Genomic DNA, 19,935 nt, shown 5'->3' with positions numbered 1-19,935 from the left:
ATTCATTTGAATAGTCTAAATAACTTGTTTTCCTAATATTAGAAATAGGTGTATTTAATGACCCATAAATGTTTTATAATTAGTTTTTAAACAGTTTTAGATATTCAGATGAAAAATGTTGGGCAAATGCCACTTCTTAGTCAAAGTTAATTCTTACACAATGACACTGGAGCAGAGCAATGCTCCTACTAAATATACTCATTTCTTCTAAAATAATGTACAAAACAGTAATATTGGCTTTTTTAGTTATTAGATTGCAACAATTTTATGTTGTATGTTTGGACATTTTTAGCTTTATTATGTATTCCCTTTCTCTACCCAACAAAGGATCATTTTAAAAAATAATTGCCTTTTAAAAATATATAGCTTTGTAAAATTAATTTTTTACTTTAACATGTTTTGTCTAGCTTGGATGATTTTGGGTTATATGCAGTTCTCAGGACTAGGTTAATTATATTTGTATATTCAAGCATAACTATAGCTACATTGAATTCTTCTGGTTGCCAAGGATTCTGCTATGTGATATTTCCTTTCAATTTCTCAGATGTAAGAGAAGAAATAATCTATTCTTTTGTACTCTTACTACTTTTCTTTTCTCAATCCCTTTCATTAGTGATAATATATACTACAACAAGATCTTTCTTCCCCAAATGGAACCAACTGTGTCAGATTAGGATAGTAATACATACCTCATTGATTTTGCCTACAACTGCCTAATATAGGACCTCAACGCCTTGTAAAATCATCCACAAAAGGTTGTCTGAGGGTTTCTTTTGCATTAACTGGTGAAGAAGTCCATTTCCACCAAGAGCTTATGCTACTTTTCCAGACATTTGTCTTTTCTCTTGTGTGGCCACGGTTCCATGGGTTTCTATTAGGGGTGCCTCAAGAAGTCAGTCCACAGGGTCAGCCCCAAAGCAGTGCTCCATGCTCAGATGCCCTTTAGTTTTTACTTACATCTTACCTGATTGCCTATCTACAGAATTTGGATTAGGAGATAAATTCGAGTGATGGTATCCATGCTGTTCAGAATCTTCCTTCTCTGTCAAGGGCTAAAGAATTTTCTATTGGGTAAATTTCAGCACAACTTTCTTCCTAGGAGGCTCCTTCATTTACATGAAAATAGGACTTTGATTAGGCAAGCCCAGATATGCCCAAAATTGTACCCAGCAGGAAATCCCTGCCCACTATCCCACTAGTTGCCAGCTATTATGCAAGGCATTTTCCATATTTCTATCTCCAGCCTTGAGCTCACCTCATGCACTCAACTGCTACCTGTCACGTCTGCCCCAAGATCTTCCTTATCTCAGTACATTGTCACCAAAATATCTTCCAAATTCTCAAGTCTAAATCTTAGGATTATTCCTGCATTTTCTTTCTCTCACTCCTCAAAAGTAGGCAATTAGTAAATCCTACTATGTCTATCTTTGAAATGTATCTAGAATTCGACTATTTCTCATCACTCCACCTTCTACCAACCTGGCTTTTACTTCTTGCCTGGATTATTACAATGGCTTCTAAGTACTGTCCTTGCTGCCTTCCTTGCCCATTACATATATTCTCGTCTGGCAGTCAGAATTATCCTCTTAACAATATAAGTCAGCTATGTCACTCCTCTGCTTGGAGCTCTCTAAGAATTTGATCTGGAGATGAGCAACATGAAGAAACAGACTCTGCATGAAGCTTCTATTTTTGACAGATAGCAACAGACACGTACAGCTTTTGGGGGTTGCAGTTTAAGAGGTGGTAGTTTTCTAGAAGAGCAAGGTAGCCAGAAGTTTTAGAAAAGTTCTGTTGCTGGAATTTATTACTCAATAGCATCAACGGTGATGATTTTCTTTACAGCAGACTTGGTGGGCATTGCCCTAGGAAGCTTAGCCTAGAGACTGTTCTCAGCCCCCTTAATCATTCTGTCAGCTACCTAATTTCTTTTAATAAATATCATTTCCACTTTAGTGGCTTCTTTTCTTTGCAACGAAGAATCCTGACTTTTTGAGGATAAAGGAAACAAAAATTATCAATACATTTCAGAAGACTCCCTCTCAACATTTTCATGTGCCTCTATCAATCTTTTATACATATTCTCATATATATATTTAAAATATGTAATACACATATAGAGATTTTGTTTGTTGATCAAGGGCATAATTTCATGCAATTCTGTATCTTGCTTTCTGTATTTATTATTTCATAAGCATGTTTTTGGTTATTACAATTTTTCATAAACATTTTAAGGACTATACGATGTTTTTGCAAATGAATGCATAATTTACATAACACATTGTTGAATATTCAGATCTGTTTCAATTATTCCTTATTATAATAATGCTGTGCATAGCATATCTTTATATATTCTTTATTTAGTAAGATTGATTCTTAGAATTAGAATTAGTGAATAGGATATGAGTGTTTTAAAGATTTCAAATGTAAAGTATCCAGTTACTCTCTTGGAACTTGCACTAATTTATACTTTCATCATCAGCATATGGGCATGGAGACCATATATTAAACATAGGAACTATATGTACACATGTATCTGGCTGTACATATTATTAAAGAGAACCACAGCCAGACACTAAAGTGGTAAAGATACATTTTATTTTAAAAAATTGCAAAAAGGAAAAAAAGGCCTTAGTATAGAATTGGGCTCAATTCTGAGTACAATAAAGACACCTGGAGATTTATAGCCAAGGAGCAGAGTCTGGATGGAAAAATCACTAAGAAGAGACATCAAGGATGAGAGGATTCTTGTTAAACTGATCTAACAGGGTTCTTGCCGCGGTCAGGCCAGGATGATCAGAAAAGAATGGGAAATATTTCCTCTAAATTGACTTAACAGGATTCTTGCTTAAACCAGGCTATGCAGGTCTGGGAATGATGAGGGCCAAGATCAAGCCCCAGTCGAGAAGAGGGCTTAGAGGAGCATGACTGAAGTCTGGTCAAAGAAGGCATGTTGTTAATTCATATATTTAAGTACTCCTATTTTCTCTCCCTTTGCATGCTAGATTTTACTTTATCACTTCCTTACTTTAGCTGCCCTTGAGGCAGTCTCTCAAAAAAGGAAGCTGCGGTGGAACTTCTGCTTTTTTCTTTGACTGATGGTGCTATAAAAAGAGAGTGAGCCACCAGACCTAATTTATAAGCACTGCTGGGATCTATGCTGCTCATACTTAAACAGAGAAGTCACTTCTAAAAATATGGATTTAAAGATAATATGAAGATGAGAATTGAGTAATATGAACTTCTAAACTCTTAAACATTGTTATACTTGTCTTTAAATATTTTTTAAAACTTTCTTTAGCATAGATATATAGCAATGAGCCTTCATCTTCTGCCCTATAGCTTCGACCCTGCCCAAGATTGGGGAAGCCTAATAGTTACATACTGGACTATTCTACTTACAGAGAGTAGCTATCTTCTGCCAGTTCACTGTGTCCCGTGACCATCGGCCTGATACTTTTCATGGCACACTAGAGTCTGGCATGTTCTCAGTTCAAGTTTACTTCGTTATGATCCTGAAATGTATGTATTATATAGCTACATGTTTGATGAGGAAGCTGAGAGTCAGAGTTAAGTAATTTTCTCAAGTTTACACTGTTAGTAAGTGAAAGAAGTGAATTAAACCCAGGAGATATATCTAATGTTAAATGACAATTTAATGGGTGCAGCGCACCAACATGGCGCATGTATACATATGTAACTAACCTGCACGTTGTGCACATGTACCCTAAAACTTAAAGCATAATAAAAAAAATGCATATCCTAGCAAGAAAAAAGAAAAAAAAACCCAGGCAGTCTCTCTTCTTTATAACAATGGCTCTCTTGGCATGCATTTGAATGTCCACACCATAACAACCAATCAGTGCTTTTAATCAGCTCTCCCCAGTGTTTCTGGGACATAGTCAAAATTTGAGAACCACTATTTTGTGCCATGCTGCTTCTCTTTGCCCTTCTGACATCCTATCCCTGGTAAAGTACTTGGCTAAAGGCATTCATTCACTCTCATTCACTGTATCTTGGGATGTTGGGACCAAATAGCTCCCAGTTTTCCAATGCTGACATTGCTATATAGTGTTCCCTCAGTAACATTTGAGATATCTGACATTCATTTACATCAGTTCTACTCATACCATCTTCATCCTCAGACCTCTTCTATAACCCCTGAGGTCTTGAGCCTTGGTCTGTAGTCTTTATCTGCATTTGAATGTCTAACACTCTGCCCACAAACTTCTTTAACCAATTCTATTCCAGCAATGTTAACAAATCTTCCATACAGACATACCCTGGGCCTTACCAAGTAGAATTGCTCTATCCCCCAATTCCTGTCCTTTGGCCACAAGAGTCTCCCTTCTACTTCTTAAGCTCTTCACTGTCCCTGCTGCTAAATCTTTTCTCCATATGTATGGTGACTTTCAGGCTTCTCATTATCTTATTCTCTCAGCCCAGCATCCCCAGTCCCAAGCTGTCTTTATATATTTAGCCTGGAAGCCAATAATCAAAAATCACAAGCATGTTCACACAAGAATCTTCAGTAATCTTAGGATCTTCCTATGAGCTAACTTAGCCAATCCTTGATAAAAAAATTTTGTTTTAGTTTAAGTAAAACTACAGAAAATAGAAAAACTATGCGGTGGTCATCATCAGTTTGTTGTTGCTCAGCAACATTTTAAATCAGATCTTCTTATTTTGAGCAGTGGTTGATACAAACACTTTGCAATCCTCAGGCCACCTGCCCACCCTGGAGACCCTGTCTCTTGTAGTTCAGGTTTATTAAACTTCTCAGCAGACACAAAATGCCAGGTTCTTCGGTTACTCAGTGTTTCTGTTCCTTTTGACTGGAATGCCATTTGATTACTTATTTCTCTATCAAACTCCGGCTTATCCTTCAAGGCCCAACTCAAACGTTACGCTTTCTATGTTGTATTTTCTGACTCCCATAAGAATTACCTTTCCTCTTTGTTCCCTTATTTCTTTCTCACACATGTCTTTCTTTTCCACCAAATTGTGAGGCAGTGGTTGTTGTCATTATATTACGTTTTGGTCTTTCCCTCTGTCTTAGTAGACTGGGTGGTTTAAACAACATAATTTATTTCTGACTATTTTGGAGGCTGGGAAGTTCCATACAACCATCTGGGTGATGGCTAATTCAGTTCCAAATGGGGGCCCTGTTCCTGGCTTGTAGATGGTCAACTTCTCGCTGTGTACTCACATGGCAGAGCAACTGAGCTCTAGTCTCTTCCTCTTCTTATAAGGACACTAATGTCATATAGGGGCTCCACCCTCATGACCTCATCTGAACCTAATTACCTCTCAAAGGTCCAACCTTAGGGATTAAGGTTTCAACGTAGGAATTTTTAGAAAGACACAAACATTGAGTTCATAACACCCGCTAATATAGAATCCCTACCTCAAATCATGTTAAGAAAAGTACTTGAATATTGAATAAGATGTGCTCTAGAGATGAGCCACTTGTAAGAGCTCAATCCTTAAATCTGTGCTATCAGGGCTGGGCACGGTGGCTCATTCCTGTAATCCCAGCACTTTGGGAGGCCAAGGTGAGAGAATCTCTTGAGCCCAGGAGTTCAAGACCAGCCTAGGCAATATAGTGAGAACCCATCTCTACAAAAAAAAAAAAAAAATTTTTTTTAATTAGCTGGGTGTGGTGGCATGTGCCTGTAGTCCCGGCGACTTGGAAGGCTGAGGCGGGAGGATCACTTGAGCCCCAGAGGCAGAGGTTGCAGTGAGCTGAGATCACACCACTGCACTCCAGCCTGGGTGACACAGCAAGACCTTGTCCCTAAATAAATAAATACATACATCTGTGCTATCTCATACTAGAGCTACTAGTCACATGGGGTTACTGAGCAGTTGAAATGTGGCTAGTCTAAATTGAGATGTGCTCTACATGCAAAATATACTTCAGATTTTAAAGACTTAGTATGAAACAAATAATGTAAAATATCTCCTTAATAGTTTTTATATTGATTTTAAGTTGAAATATTTTGGATACATTAGATTAAATAATAAAATTAGAATTAACTTTACTTGCTTCTTTTTACCTTTTTAACGTAGCTAAAAGAAAATGTGAAATAAAATGTGTGGCTTATGTTTCTATTATACAGTGCTGTTTTAAATAAAAAATCCATAATGCTCAGTATAGATATAGTGATTAATACAAAAGTATAGGCTGAAAGAGCTTAGGAATATTTCTAAATGGGAACGTGGTGTATAAATTTATATTAAAAATATTCTGTTTTTATAATGCTCCAAACTATCTGGTAAATTCAAGTTTCTTGTCAATATGAGATTATAATTAAAAAGTAGGTGATACAGGAACAGAAAACCAAATACCGCATGTTCTTACTCATAAATGCGAGTTGAACAATGAGAACACGTGGACACAGGGAGGGGAACATCATACATCAGGGCCTGTCAGAGGGTGGGATGTAAGGGGAGGGAGAGCATTAGGACAAATACCTAATGTATGCAGGGCTTAAAACATAGAATTTGATGGGTTGATAGGTGCAGCAAACCACCATGGCACATGTATACCTATGTAACAAACCTGCACTTTCTGTACATGTATCCCACAACTTAAATAAAAAGAAAAAAAGTAGGTGATAATGCCACCATGCCCCATTATCAGGAGACTCTATAAAATTCTGTACTGACATATACATTTATAACAATTAAAATATGGCATCCTCATTTTCCAAGTATTCACATTCAAGTCACCACCCGTACAAGGTGGCATAGGGCAACAAAAGTAGTCATAACATACACACAAATTTACTAACAAACTTATACAATTACTTTCTATGTAATTACAATTAATGCTAATGGGAAGAGTCAACATCTTTGTAGGTTTCTTATTAATTGTACAGTGCTATTAATGTCCAAAAATACAAGGCAAATGTGATATAATAAATAAATTGCAAAAAGACATCACAATTCTCGCAAGAGATTCAGGATCTTAGAAATTCTAAACCTGTTGACAAATAGCTGACTAGAATTAAACCAATTAACATTTGAAGGAGAGCAAACAAAATAGTAACTCCATTAGCCTTGAAAAGAGAATAATTTAGGCCAGGTGCAGTGGCTCACGCTTGTAATCCCAGCACTTTGGGAGGCCGAGCCAGGGGGATCATGAGGTCAGGAGATCGAGACCATCCTGGCTAACATGGTCAAACCCTGTCTCTACTAAAAATACAAAAAATTAGGCAGGTATGGTGGTGCGCACCTATAGTCCCAGCTACTAGGGAGGCTGAGGCAGGAGAATCACTTGAACCCAGGAAGTGGAGGTCACAGTGAGCCGAGATAGCGCCATTGCACTCCAGCCTGGCAACAGAGCGAGACTCCATCTCAAAAAAAATAATAATAATAATTTAAATGTCAAATGATGGTAAGAGTTCTTTGGAAAATTGATGAAGATCTCCGATACACACTTTTTAATGACTTTCTTTATTTGAAAATCAACTGTGAAGTGAAAAACGCTGTTCTGTGTTACCACATAATTTTGCTAAAAATAATGCTGACCTCCCCAATCAATACTCATTTTATTTTTTCCCTAAAAATTAATCCATAGTTGCAGATGTTAGTTAAGCATTTGTTAAATATGAGAGAAAAATGAACCCAGTTTCTAAATTTTTATTTTATTTCTTGCAGTGATGTCTCACTGTTGCTCACGCTAGTCTTGAACTCCTAGGCTCCAGCAATCCTCCCACCTCAGCCTCCCAAAGTGTTGGGATTATGGGCATGAGCCACTGTGTCCAACCATTTTTATTTTTTAAAAAATTAGGCCAGGCGCGGTGGCTCACGCTTGTAATCCCAGCACTTTGGGAGGCCGAGGCGGGCGGATCACGAGGTCAGGAGATCGAGACCACGGTGAAACCCCGTCTCTACTAAAAATACAAAAAAAAAAAAAAAATTAGCCAGGCGTGGTGGCGGGCGCCTGTAGTCCCAGCTACTCGGAGAGGCTGAGGCAGGAGAATGGCGTGAACCCAGGAGGCGGAGCTTGCAGTGAGCTGAGATCACGCCACTGCACTCCAGCCTGGGTGACAGAGCAAGACTCTGTCTCAAAAAAAATAAAAATAAAAATAATAATAATAATAATAATAATTTCTCCCACATTTTATTTTCAATTTCTTGTCCCCGTTTAAAGTATATTTGCTTTGTTAATCTTGCTAGCAGTCTATCAATCTTTTTATTCTTTCAAAGAGTCAACTTTTGGTTTCATCGATCCTTTGTATGGATTTTGGGGTCTCAATTTCATTACTTCTTCTGCTAGTTTTGGGGTTTTAGCGCTTATTTTTCTAGTTTCTCTAAGTGCAATGTTAAATTGTTCATTTGAGATCTTTCTAGCTGTTTGACATAGGCATTTAGTGATATAAACTTTCCTCTTAACGTGTTTTTGCTACATCCCAGAGATTGTGGTATATTGTGTCTCTGTTTACTTATTTCAAAGAATTTTATTTCTGCCTTAATTTTGTGGTTTACTCAAAAGTCATTTAGGAGCAAGTTGTTTCATTTTCATGTAATTGTGTAGTTTTGAGTGACCTTCTTGGTACTGAGCGATCTTCTTGGTATTGATTTCTAATTTTATTCTACTGTGATTTGAGAGTATGATTAGTATAATTTTGATTTTTTGGAATTTATTGAGACCTTTTTTTATGGCCAAGCATATGGTCAATCTCAGAGTATGTTCTGTGTGCAGATAAAAAGATCGTATGTTTTGTGGCAGATGGGTGGAGGATTTGGTCGGTGTCTATTCAGTCCAGTTGGTTAAATGTTGAATTTAAGTCCAGAATTTGTTAGTTCTCCACCTTCATGATTTGTCTAATGCTGTCAGTGGGATGTTGAAATCCCCCAGTATTATTGTGTAGCTGTTAAAATCTTTTTGTAAGTCCAGAAGCACTTGTTTTATGATTCTGGGTGCTCCAATTAATTTTGGGTTTGAATATATTTAGGATAGTTAAATCTTTTTGTTGAACTGAACCCTTTATCATTATGTAATGCTCTTCTCCTTTTTTACTGTTGTTGATTTAAAGTCTGTTTTAGCTGATATAAAAATAGCAACCCCTCCTCTGTTTTGTTTTCTGTTTGTGTAATAAATCTTTCTCTATCCCTTTACTTTGAGCCTGTGAGTGCTGTTACGTGTGAGATGGATCTCTTGAAGACACCAGTGGATGGGTGAATGAGTCTTGTTTTTTTCATCCAACTTGCCACTCTTTGCCCTTTAAGCGGAGCATTTAGAAGGTTTACATTCAAAGTTAATATTGATATGTAAGGCTTCGAAAGTATTGTGAAGTTGTTAGCTGATTGCTTTGTGGTCTCTTGTGTGGTTGCTTTATAGGGTCTTAGGGCTATGTACTTAAGTGTGTTTTTGTGGTAGCAGATATCATTCTTTTGTTTTCCTGTTTAGAACTCCCTTAAGGATCCCTTGTCAGGGAGGGGCCAACATGGCTGAATAGAAACAGCTCCAGTCTGCAGCTCCCAGCTAGACCAATGCAGAAGGCAGGTGGATTTCTGTATTTCCAACTGAGGTAACCAGTTTATCTCATTGGGACTAGTTAGGCAGTGGGTGCAACCCACGTAGAGCAAGCAGAAGCAGGGTGGGGCATTGCTTCACCTGGGAAGTGCAAGAAGCCAGGGCCCTCCCTCCCCTAGCCAAGGGAAGCCATGAGGGACTGTGCTACCCAGCCCAGTACTATGTTTTTCCCAAGTTTTTTGAAATCTACAGATCAGGCGATTCCCTCCTATGCCTACACCACCAGGGCCCTGGGTTTCAAGCACAAAACTGGGCAGCTGTTTGGGCAGGCACCAAGCTAGCTGCAGAAGTTATTTTTGTACCCTAGTGGTGCCTGGGAACCCCAGCGAGACAGAACCATATGCTCTCCTGGAAATGGGGATGAAGCCAGGAAGCCAAGAGGTCTCGCTCAGCGGGTCCCACTCCCACAGAGCCCAGCAAGCCAAGAATCACTGGCTTGAAATTCTCACTGCCAGCACAGCAGTATGGAGTAGACCTGGGAGGATCGAGCTTGGTGGTAGGAGGGGCATCTACTATTACCAAAGCTTTAGTAGGCAGTTTTCCCCTGACAGTGCTAAGTAGACTGGGAGGTGTGGACTGGGTGGAATTCACCACAGTGCAGCAAAGTGGCTGTGGCCAGACTGCTTCTCTAGATTATTCCTCATTGGGCAGGGCATCTCTGAAGGAAAGGCAGCAGTCCCAGTCATGGGCTTACCGATGAAACTCTCATCTCCCTGAGACAGAGCACCAGTGCAGAGGGGCGGCTGTGGGCACAGCTTCAGTGGACTCAATCTCTGCTGCCTGCTGGCTCTGAAGACAGCAGCTGATTCCAACAAGGAGGATTCTTCCAGCACAGTGCACCAGCTCTGCTAAGGAACAGACTGCCCCCTCAAGTGGGTCCCTGACCCCCGTGCCTCCTGACTGGGAGAGACCTCCCAACAGGGGTTGACAGACATTTCATACAGGAGAGCCCCTGGCTGGCATCAGGCTGCTACCCCACTGGGAAAAGCTTCTAGATGAAAGAGCAGGCAGCAATCTTTGCTGTTTTGCAGCCTCCACTGGTGATACCCACATGAATAGGGTCTGGAGTGGACCTCCAGCAAACTGCAGCAGACATGCAGAAGAGAGGCCTGACTGTTAGAAGAAAAGCTAACAAACAGAAAGCATAACATCAATATCAATAAAAAAGACCCCCACACAGAAACCCCATCCAAAGATCATCATCCTCAAAGATCAAAGGTAGATAAATCCACAAAGATGAGGAAAAAACAGTGAAAAATGCTGAAAATTCCAAAAATCAGAATGCCTCTTCTTATCCAAATGATTGCAACTCCTCTCCAGCAAGGGCACAAAACTAGATGCAGAATGAGACTGATGAATTGAAAGAAGTAGGCTTCAGAAGGTGGGTAATAACAAACTCTTCTGAGCTAAAGAAGCATGTTCTAACCCAATGCAAGGAAGCTAAGAACCTTGATAAAATGTTACAGGAACTGCTAACTAGAATAACCAGTTTAGAAAGGAACATAAATGACCTGACGGAGCTGAAAAACACAGCATGAGAACTTCGTGAAGCATACACAAGTATCAACAGTTGAATTGATCAAGCAGAAGAAAGGCTATTAGAGATTGAAGATCACCTTACTGAAATAAGGCATGAAGACAAGATTAGACAAAAAAAAATGAAAAGAAATGAACAAAGCCTCCAAGAAATATGGGACTATGTGAAAAGACCAAACCTACAATTGATTGGTGTACTGGAAAGTGACAGGGAGCATGGAAGCAAGTTGGAAAACACACTTCAGGATATTATCCAGGAGAACTTCCTGAGCCTAGCAAGACAGACCAACACTCAAATTCAGGAAATACAGAGCACACCACTAAGATACTCCTCAAGAAGAGCAACCCCAACACACATAATCATCAGATTCTCCAAGGTGGAAACGAAGAGAAAAATGTTAAGAGCAGCCAGAGAGAAAGGTGAGGTCACCTACAAAGAGAAGCCCATCAGACTAACAGTGATTTTCTCTGCAGAAGCCCTACAAGCCAGAAAAGAGTGCGGCCAATATTCAACATTCTTAAAGAAAAGAATTTTCAACCCAGAATTTCATATCCAGCCAAACTAAGCTTCATAAGTGAAGGAGAAATAAAATCCTTTCCAGACAGGCAAATGCTGTGAGATTTTGTCACCACCAGGCCTGCCATACAAGAGCTCCTGAAGGAAGCACTAAATATGGGAAAAACCAAGGAAAAACCAGTACCATCCACTGCAAAAATATACCAAAATATAAAGGATCAATGACACTATGAAGAAACTGCATCAACTAATGAGCAAAATAACCAGCTAGCATCATAATGACAGGATCAAATTCACACATAATATTAACCTTAAATGTAAATGGGCTAAATGCCCAACTAAAAGACAAAGATCTGAGAAATTGGATAAAGAGTCAAGACCCATCAGTGTGCTGTATTCAGGAGACCCATCTCACATGCAAAGACACACACAGGCTCAAAATAAAGGGATGGAGGAATATTTACCAAGCAAATGGAAAACAGAACAAAACAGGGTTGCAATCCTTGTCTCTGATAATACAGACTTTAAACCAACAAAGATAAAAAAAGGCAAGGTCATTACACAATGGTAAAGAGATCAATGCAACAAGAAGAGCTAACTATGCTAAATATATATGCACCCAACAAGGAGCACCCAGATTCAAAAAACAAGTTCTTAGAGACATACAAAAAGATATACTCCCACACAATAATAGTGGGAGACTTTAACACCCAGCTGTCAATATTAGACAGATCAACAAGACAGAAAACTAACAAAGATACCCAGAAAGTGAACTCAGCTCTGGATCAAGTGGACCTGATAGATATCTGCAGAACTCTCCACCCTAAAACAACAGAATATATTCTTCTCAGTGCCACATGGCACTTACTCTGAAATTGACCACATAACTGGAAGTAAAACACCCCTCAGCAAATGCAAAAGAACAGAAATCATAGCAGTCTCTCAGACCATAGTGCAATCAAATTAGAACTCAGGATTAATAACCTCACTAAAAACCACACAACTACATGGAAATTGAACAACCTGCTCCTGAATGATTACTTGGTAAATAACGAAATTAAGGCAGAAATAATGAAGTTATTTGAAACCAATGAAAACAAAGAGACAACATACCAGAATCTATGGGACATAGAAAAGCAGCGTTAAGAGGGAAATTTATAGCACTATATGTCCCCATCAGAAAGCTGAAAAGCTCTGAAATCAACACCCTCACATCACAATCAAAAGAACTAAAGAAGCAAGAGCAAACAAATTCAAAAGCTAGCAAAAGACAAGAAGTAACTAAGATCAGAGCAGAACTGAAGGAGACAGAGACACAAAAACCCATCAAAAACAAAATCAGTACATCCAGGAGCTGTTTTTATGAAAAGATTAACAAAATAGACCACTAGCCAGACTAATGAAGGTAAGAGAGAATCAAATAGACACAATAAAAAATGATAAAGGGAATATCACCACTGATCCCACAGAAATACAAACTACCATTGGAGTGTACTATAAAGACCTCTACACAAATAAACTAGAAAATCTAGAAGAAGCTGATAAATTCCTGGACACACACACCCTCCCAAGACTAAACCAGGAAGAAGTCAAATCCCTGAATAGACTAATAACAAGTTCTGAAATTGAGGCAGTAATTAATAGCCTACTAACCAAAAAAAAAAGAAGAAGAAAGAAAAAAAGCCCAGGACTAGACAGATCCACAGCTGAATTCTATGAGAGGTACAAAGAGTAGCTGGTACCATTGCTTCTGAAACTATTCCAAACAATACAAAAAGAGGGAATCCTCCCTAACTCATTTGATGAGGCCAGCATCATCCTGATTCCAAAACCTGGCAGGGACACAACAAAAAAAAGAAACTTTCAGACAAATATCCTTGATGAACATTGATGTGAAAATCCTCAATAAGATACTGGAAAATTGAATCCAGCAGCACATCAATAAGCTTATCCACCATGATCAAGTGGGCTTCATCCTTGGGATGCAAGGCTGGTTTAACATATGCAAATCAATAAATGTAATCCATCACATAAACAGAACCAATGACAAAAACCACATGATTATCTCAAAACATGCAGAAAAGGCCTTTGATAAAATTCAACACCCCTTCATGCTAAAAACTCTCAGTAAGCTAGGTATTGACGGAACATATCTCAAAATAATAAGAGCTATTTATGACAAACCCAAAGCCAATATCATACTGAATGGACAAAAACTGGAAGCATTCCCTTTGAAAACTGACACAAGACAAGGATGCCCTCTCTCACCACTCCTATTCAACATAGTATTGGAATTTCTGGCCAGGGCAGTCAGGCAAGAGAAAGAAATAAAGCATATTCAAATAGGAAGAGAAGAAGTCAAATTGTCTCTGTTTGCAGATGACATGATTGTATATTAAGAAAACTCCATTGTCTCAGCCCCAAAACTTCTTAAGCTTATAAGCAACTTCAGCAAAGTCTCAGGATACAAAATCAATGTGCAAAAATCACAAGCATTCCTATACATCAATAATAGACAAGCAGAGAGCCAAATCATGAGTGATCTCCCATTGACAATTGCTACAAAGAGAATAAAACACCTAGGAATACAACTTACAAGAGATGAGAAGGACCTCTTCAAGGAGAACCACAAACAGCTGCTCAAGGAAATAAGAGAAGACACAAATGGAAAACAATTCCATGATCACAGATAGCAAGAATCAATATTATGAAAATGGCCATATTGCCCAGAGCAATTTGTAGATTCAATGCTATTCTCATCAAGCTACAACTGACTTTCCTTGCAGAATTAGAAAAACACTACTTTAAATTTCATACGGAACCAAAAAGTGCCCATATAGCCAAGGCAACCCTAAGCAAAAAGAACAAAGCTGGAGGCATCATTCTACCTGACCTCAAACTATACTGCAGGGCTACAGTAACCAAAACAGCATGGTACTGGTACAAAAACAGATATATAGACAAATGGAACAGAAAAGAAACCTTGGAAATAACACCACACATCTACACCATCTAATCTTCAACAAACCTGACAGAAACAAGCAATGGGGAAAGGATTCCCTATTTAATAAATGGTGCTGGGAAAACTGGCTATCCATATGGAGAAAACAGGAACTGGAGCCCTTCCTTACACTTCATGAAAAAATTAACCTAACATAGATTAAAAACTTAAATGTAAAACCTAAAATCATAAACACCCTAGAAAAAAATCTAGGCAATACCATTCAGGATATAGGCATGGGCAAAGACTTCATGACTAAAACACCAAAAGCAATGGCAGCAAAAGCCAAAATTGACAAATGGGATCTAATTAAATTTAAGAGCTTCTGCACAGTAAAATAAACTATCAGAGTGAACAGGCAACCTACAGAATGGGAGAAAATGTTTGCAATCTATCCATCTGACAAAGGTCTAACAAGGAACTTAAACAAATTTACAAGAAAAAGACACCCCTGGGGGTGGAGCCAAGATGGCCGAGTAGGAACAGCTCCAGTCTGCAGCTCCCAGTATGAGCGACACAGAAGACGGGTAATTTCTGCATTTCCAACTGAGGTACCAAATTCATCTCACTGGGGAGTGCCGGACAGTGGGTGCAGGACAGTGGGTGCAGTGCATCGTATGTGAGCTGAACCAGGGAGAGGCATCACCTCACCCAGGAAGTGCAAGGGGTCAGGGAATTCCCTTTCCTAGTTAAAGAAAGGGGAGACAGATGGCACCTGGAAAATTGGGTCACTCCCACCCTAATATTGCACTTTTCCAGCTGGCTTAACAAACAGCACACCAAGAGATTATATCCTGCACCTGGCTAAGAGGGTCGTACGCCCACGGAGTCTCGCTCATTGCTAGCACAGCAGTCTGAGATCAAACTGCAAGGCAGCAGCGAGGCTTGGGGAGGGGCACCCGCCATTGCTCAGGCTTGAGTAGGTAAACAAAGCAGCCGGGAAGCTCGAACTGGGTGGAGCCCACCACAGCTCAAGGAGGCCTGCCTGCCTCTGTAGGCTCCACCTCTGGAGGCAGGGCACAGACAAACAAAAGACAGCAATAACCTCTGCAGACTTAAATGTCCCTGTCTAACAGCTTTGAAGAGAGTAGTGGTTCTCCTAGCACACAGCTTGAGATCTGAGAACAGGCAGACTGCCTCCTCAAGTGGGTCTCTGACCCCCGAGTAGCCTAACTGGGAGGCACCCCCCAGTAGGGGCGGACTGACACCTCACACAGCTGGGTACCCCTCTGAGACAAAACTTCCAGAGGAACGATCAGGCAGCAGCATTTGCAGTTCACCAATATCTGCTGTTCTGCAGCCACCACTGCTGATACCCAGGTAAACAGGGTCTGGAGTGGACCTCCAGTAAACTCCAACAGACCTGCAGCGGAGGGTCCCAACTGTTAGAAGGAAAACTGACAAATAGAAGGGACATCCACACCAAAAACCCATCTGTACGTCCCCATCATCAAAGAACCAAAGTAGATAAAACCACAAAGATGGGGGAAAAACAGAGCAGAAAAATTAGAAACTCTAAAAACCAGAGCACCTCTCCTCCTCCAAAGGAACGCAGCTCCTCACCAGCAATGGAACAAAGCTGGACAGAGAATGACTTTGACGAGTTGAGAGAGGAAGGCTTCAGAAGATCAAACTACTCTGAGCTAAAGGAAGAAGTTTGAACCCATGGCAAAGAAGTTAAAAACTTTGAAAAAAAAATTCAACGAATGGATAACTAGAATAACCAATGCAGAGAAGTCCTTAAAAGCCCTGATGGAGCTGAAAACCATGGCATGAGAACTACGTGACGAATGCACAAGCCTCAGTAACCGATGCGATCAACTGAAAGAAAGGGTATCAGCGATGGAAGACGAAATGAATGAAATGAAGCGTGAAGAGAAGTTTAGAGAAAAAAGAATAAAAAGAAATGAGCAAATCCTCCAAGAAATATGGGAATATGTGAAAAGACCAAATCTACGTTTGATTGGTGTACCTGAAAGTGACACGGAGAATGGAACCAAGTTGGAAAACACTCTGCAGTATAGTATCCAGGAGAACTTCCCCAATCTACCAAGGCAGGCCAACATTCAAATTCAGGAAATACAGAGAACGCCACAAAGATACTCCTCGAGAAGAGCAACTCCAAGACACATAATTGTCAGATTCACCAAAGTTGAAATGAAGGAAAAAATGTTAAGGGCAGCCAGAGAGCAAGGTCGGGTTACACACAAAGGGAAGCCTATCAAACTAACAGCTGATCTCTTCACAGAAACTCTACAAGCCAGAAAAGAGTGGGATCAATATTCAATATTCTTAAAAGAATTTTCAACCCAGAATTTCATATCCAGCCAAACTAAGCTTCATAAGTGAAGGAGAAATAAAATCCTTTACAGACAAGCAAATGCTGAGAGATTTTGTCACCACAGGCCTGCCCTAAAAGAGCTCCTGAAGGAAGCACTAAACATGGAAAGGAACAACCAGAACCAGTCACTGCAAAAACATGCCAAATCGTAAAGACCATCAAGGCTAGGAAGAAACTGCATCAACTAATGAGCAAAATAACCAGCTAACATCATAATGACAGGATCAAGTTCACACATAACAATACTAACCTTAAATGTAAATGGGCTAAATGCTCCAATTAAAAGGCACAGACTGGCAAATTGGATAAAGAGTCAAGACCCATCAGTGTGCTGTATTTAGGAAACCCATCTCATGGGCAGAGACACACATAGGCTCAAAATAAAGGGATGGAGGAAGATCTACCAAACAAATGGAAAACAAAAAAAGGCAGGGGTTGCAATCCTAGTCTCAGATAAAACAGACTTTAAGCCAACAAAGATCAAAAGAGACAAAGAAGGCCATTACATAATGGTAAAGGGATCAATTCGACAAGAAGAACTAACTGTCCTAAATATATGTGCACCCAATACAGGAGCACCCATATTCATAAAACAAATCCTTAGTGACTTAGAAAGAGACTTAGACTCCCACACAATAATAATGGGAGATTTAAAAATCTCACAGTAAACATTAGACAGATCAACGAGACAGAAAGTTAACAAGGATAGCCAGGAATTGAACTCAGCTCTGCACAAAGTGGACCTAATAGACATCTACAGAACTCTCCACCCCAAATCAATAGAATATACATTCTTTTCAGCACCACACCACACCTATTCCAAAATTGACCACATAGTTGGAAGTAAAGCACTCCTCAGCAAATGTAAAAGAACAGAAATTCTAACAAACTGTCTCTCAGACCACAGTGCAATCAAACTAGAACTCAGATTAAGAAACTCACTCAAAACCGCTCAACTACATGGAAACTGAACAACCTGCTCCTGAATGACTACTGGGTACATAACGAAATGAAGGCAGAAATAAAGATGTTCTTTGAAACCAACGAGAACAAAGACACAACATACCAGAATCTCTGGGACACATTCAAAGCAGTGTGTACAGGGAAATTTACAGCACTAAATGCCCACAAGAGAAAGCAGGAAAGATCTAAAATTGACACCCTAACATCACAATTAAAAGAACTAGAGAAGCAAGAGCAAACACATTCAAAAGCTAGCAGAAGGCAAGAAATAACTATGATCAGAGCAGAACTGAAGGAAATAGAGACACAAAAAAACCCTTCAAAAAAATCAATGAATCCAGGAGCTGGTTTTTTGAAAAGATCAACAAAATTGATAGACCACTAGCAAGACTAATAAAGAAGAAAAGAGAGAAGAATCAAATAGACACAATAAAAAATGATAAAAGGGATATCACCACCGATCCCACAGAAATACAAAATACCATCAGAGAATACTATGAACACCTCTACACAAACAAACTAGAGAACCTAGAAGAAATGGATGAATTCCTTGACACATACACCCTCCCAAGACTAAACCAGGAAGAAATTGAATATCTGAATAGACCAATAACAGGCTCTGAAATTGAGGCAATAATTAATAGCTTACCAACCAAAAAAAGTCCAGGACCAGATGGATTCACAGCCGAATTCTACCAGAGGTACAAGGAGGAACTGGTACCATTCTTTCTGAAACTATTCCAATCAATAGAAAAAGAGGGAATCCTCCCTAACTCATTTTATGAGGCCAGCATCATCCTGATACCAAAGCCTGGCAAAGACACAACAAAAAAAGAGAAGTTTAGACCAATATCCTCGATGAACATTGATGCAAAAATCCTCAATAAAATACTGGCAAACTGAATCCAGCAACATATGAAAAAGCTAATCCACCATGATCAAGTGGGCTTCATCCCTGGGATGCATGGTTGGTTCAACATACGCAAATCAATAAACATAATCCAGCATATAAACAGAACCAAAGACAAAAACCACATGATTATCTCAATAGATGCAGAAAAGGCCTTTGAAAAAATTCAACAACCTTCATGCTAAAAGCTCTCAATAAATTAGGTATTGATGAGACGTTATCTCAAAATAATAAGAGCTATCTATGACAAACCCACAGCCAATATCATACTGAATGGACAAAAACTGGAAGCATTCCCTTAGAAAACTGGCACAAGACAGGGATGCCCTCTCTCACCATTCCTATTCAACATTGTGTTGGCAGTTCTGGCCAGGGCAGTCAGGCAGGAGAAGGAAATAAAGGGTATTCAATTAGGAAAAGAGGAAGTCAAATTGTCCCTGTTTGTAGATGACATGATTGTATATCTAGAAAACCCCATCATCTCAGCCCAAAATCTCCTTAAGCTGATAAGCAACTTCAGCAAAGTCTTAGGATACAAAATCAATGTGCAAAAATCACAAGCATTCTTATACACCAATAACAGACAAACAGAGAGCCAAATCATGAGTGAACTCCCATTCACAATTGCTTCAAAGAGAATAAAACACCTAGGAATCCAACTTACAAGGGATGTGAAGGACCTCTTCAAGGAGAACTACAAACCACTGCTCAATGAAATAAAAGAGGATACATACAAATGGAAGAATATTCCATGCTCATGGGTAGGAAGAATCAATATCGTGAAAATCGCCATACTCCCCAAGGTAATTTATAGATTCAATGCCATCCCCATCAAGCTACCAATGACTTTCTTCACAGAATTGGAAAAAACTACTTTAAAGTTCATATGGAACCAAAAAAGAGCCTGCATTGCCAAGTCAATCCTAAGCCAAAAGAACAAAGCTGGAGGCATCACGCTACCTGACTTCAAACTATACTACAAGTCTACAGTAACCAAAACAGCATGGTACTGGTACCAAAACAGAGATATAGACCAATGCAACAGAACAGAGCCCTCAGAAATAATGCCACATATCTACAACTATCTGATCTTTGACAAACCTGACAAAAACAAGCAATG

This window comes from Symphalangus syndactylus, chromosome 13 (assembly GCF_028878055.3).
Source record: "Symphalangus syndactylus isolate Jambi chromosome 13, NHGRI_mSymSyn1-v2.1_pri, whole genome shotgun sequence".
NCBI classification, from domain to species: domain Eukaryota; kingdom Metazoa; phylum Chordata; class Mammalia; order Primates; family Hylobatidae; genus Symphalangus; species Symphalangus syndactylus.
This window is presented reverse-complemented; position numbering follows the sequence as displayed.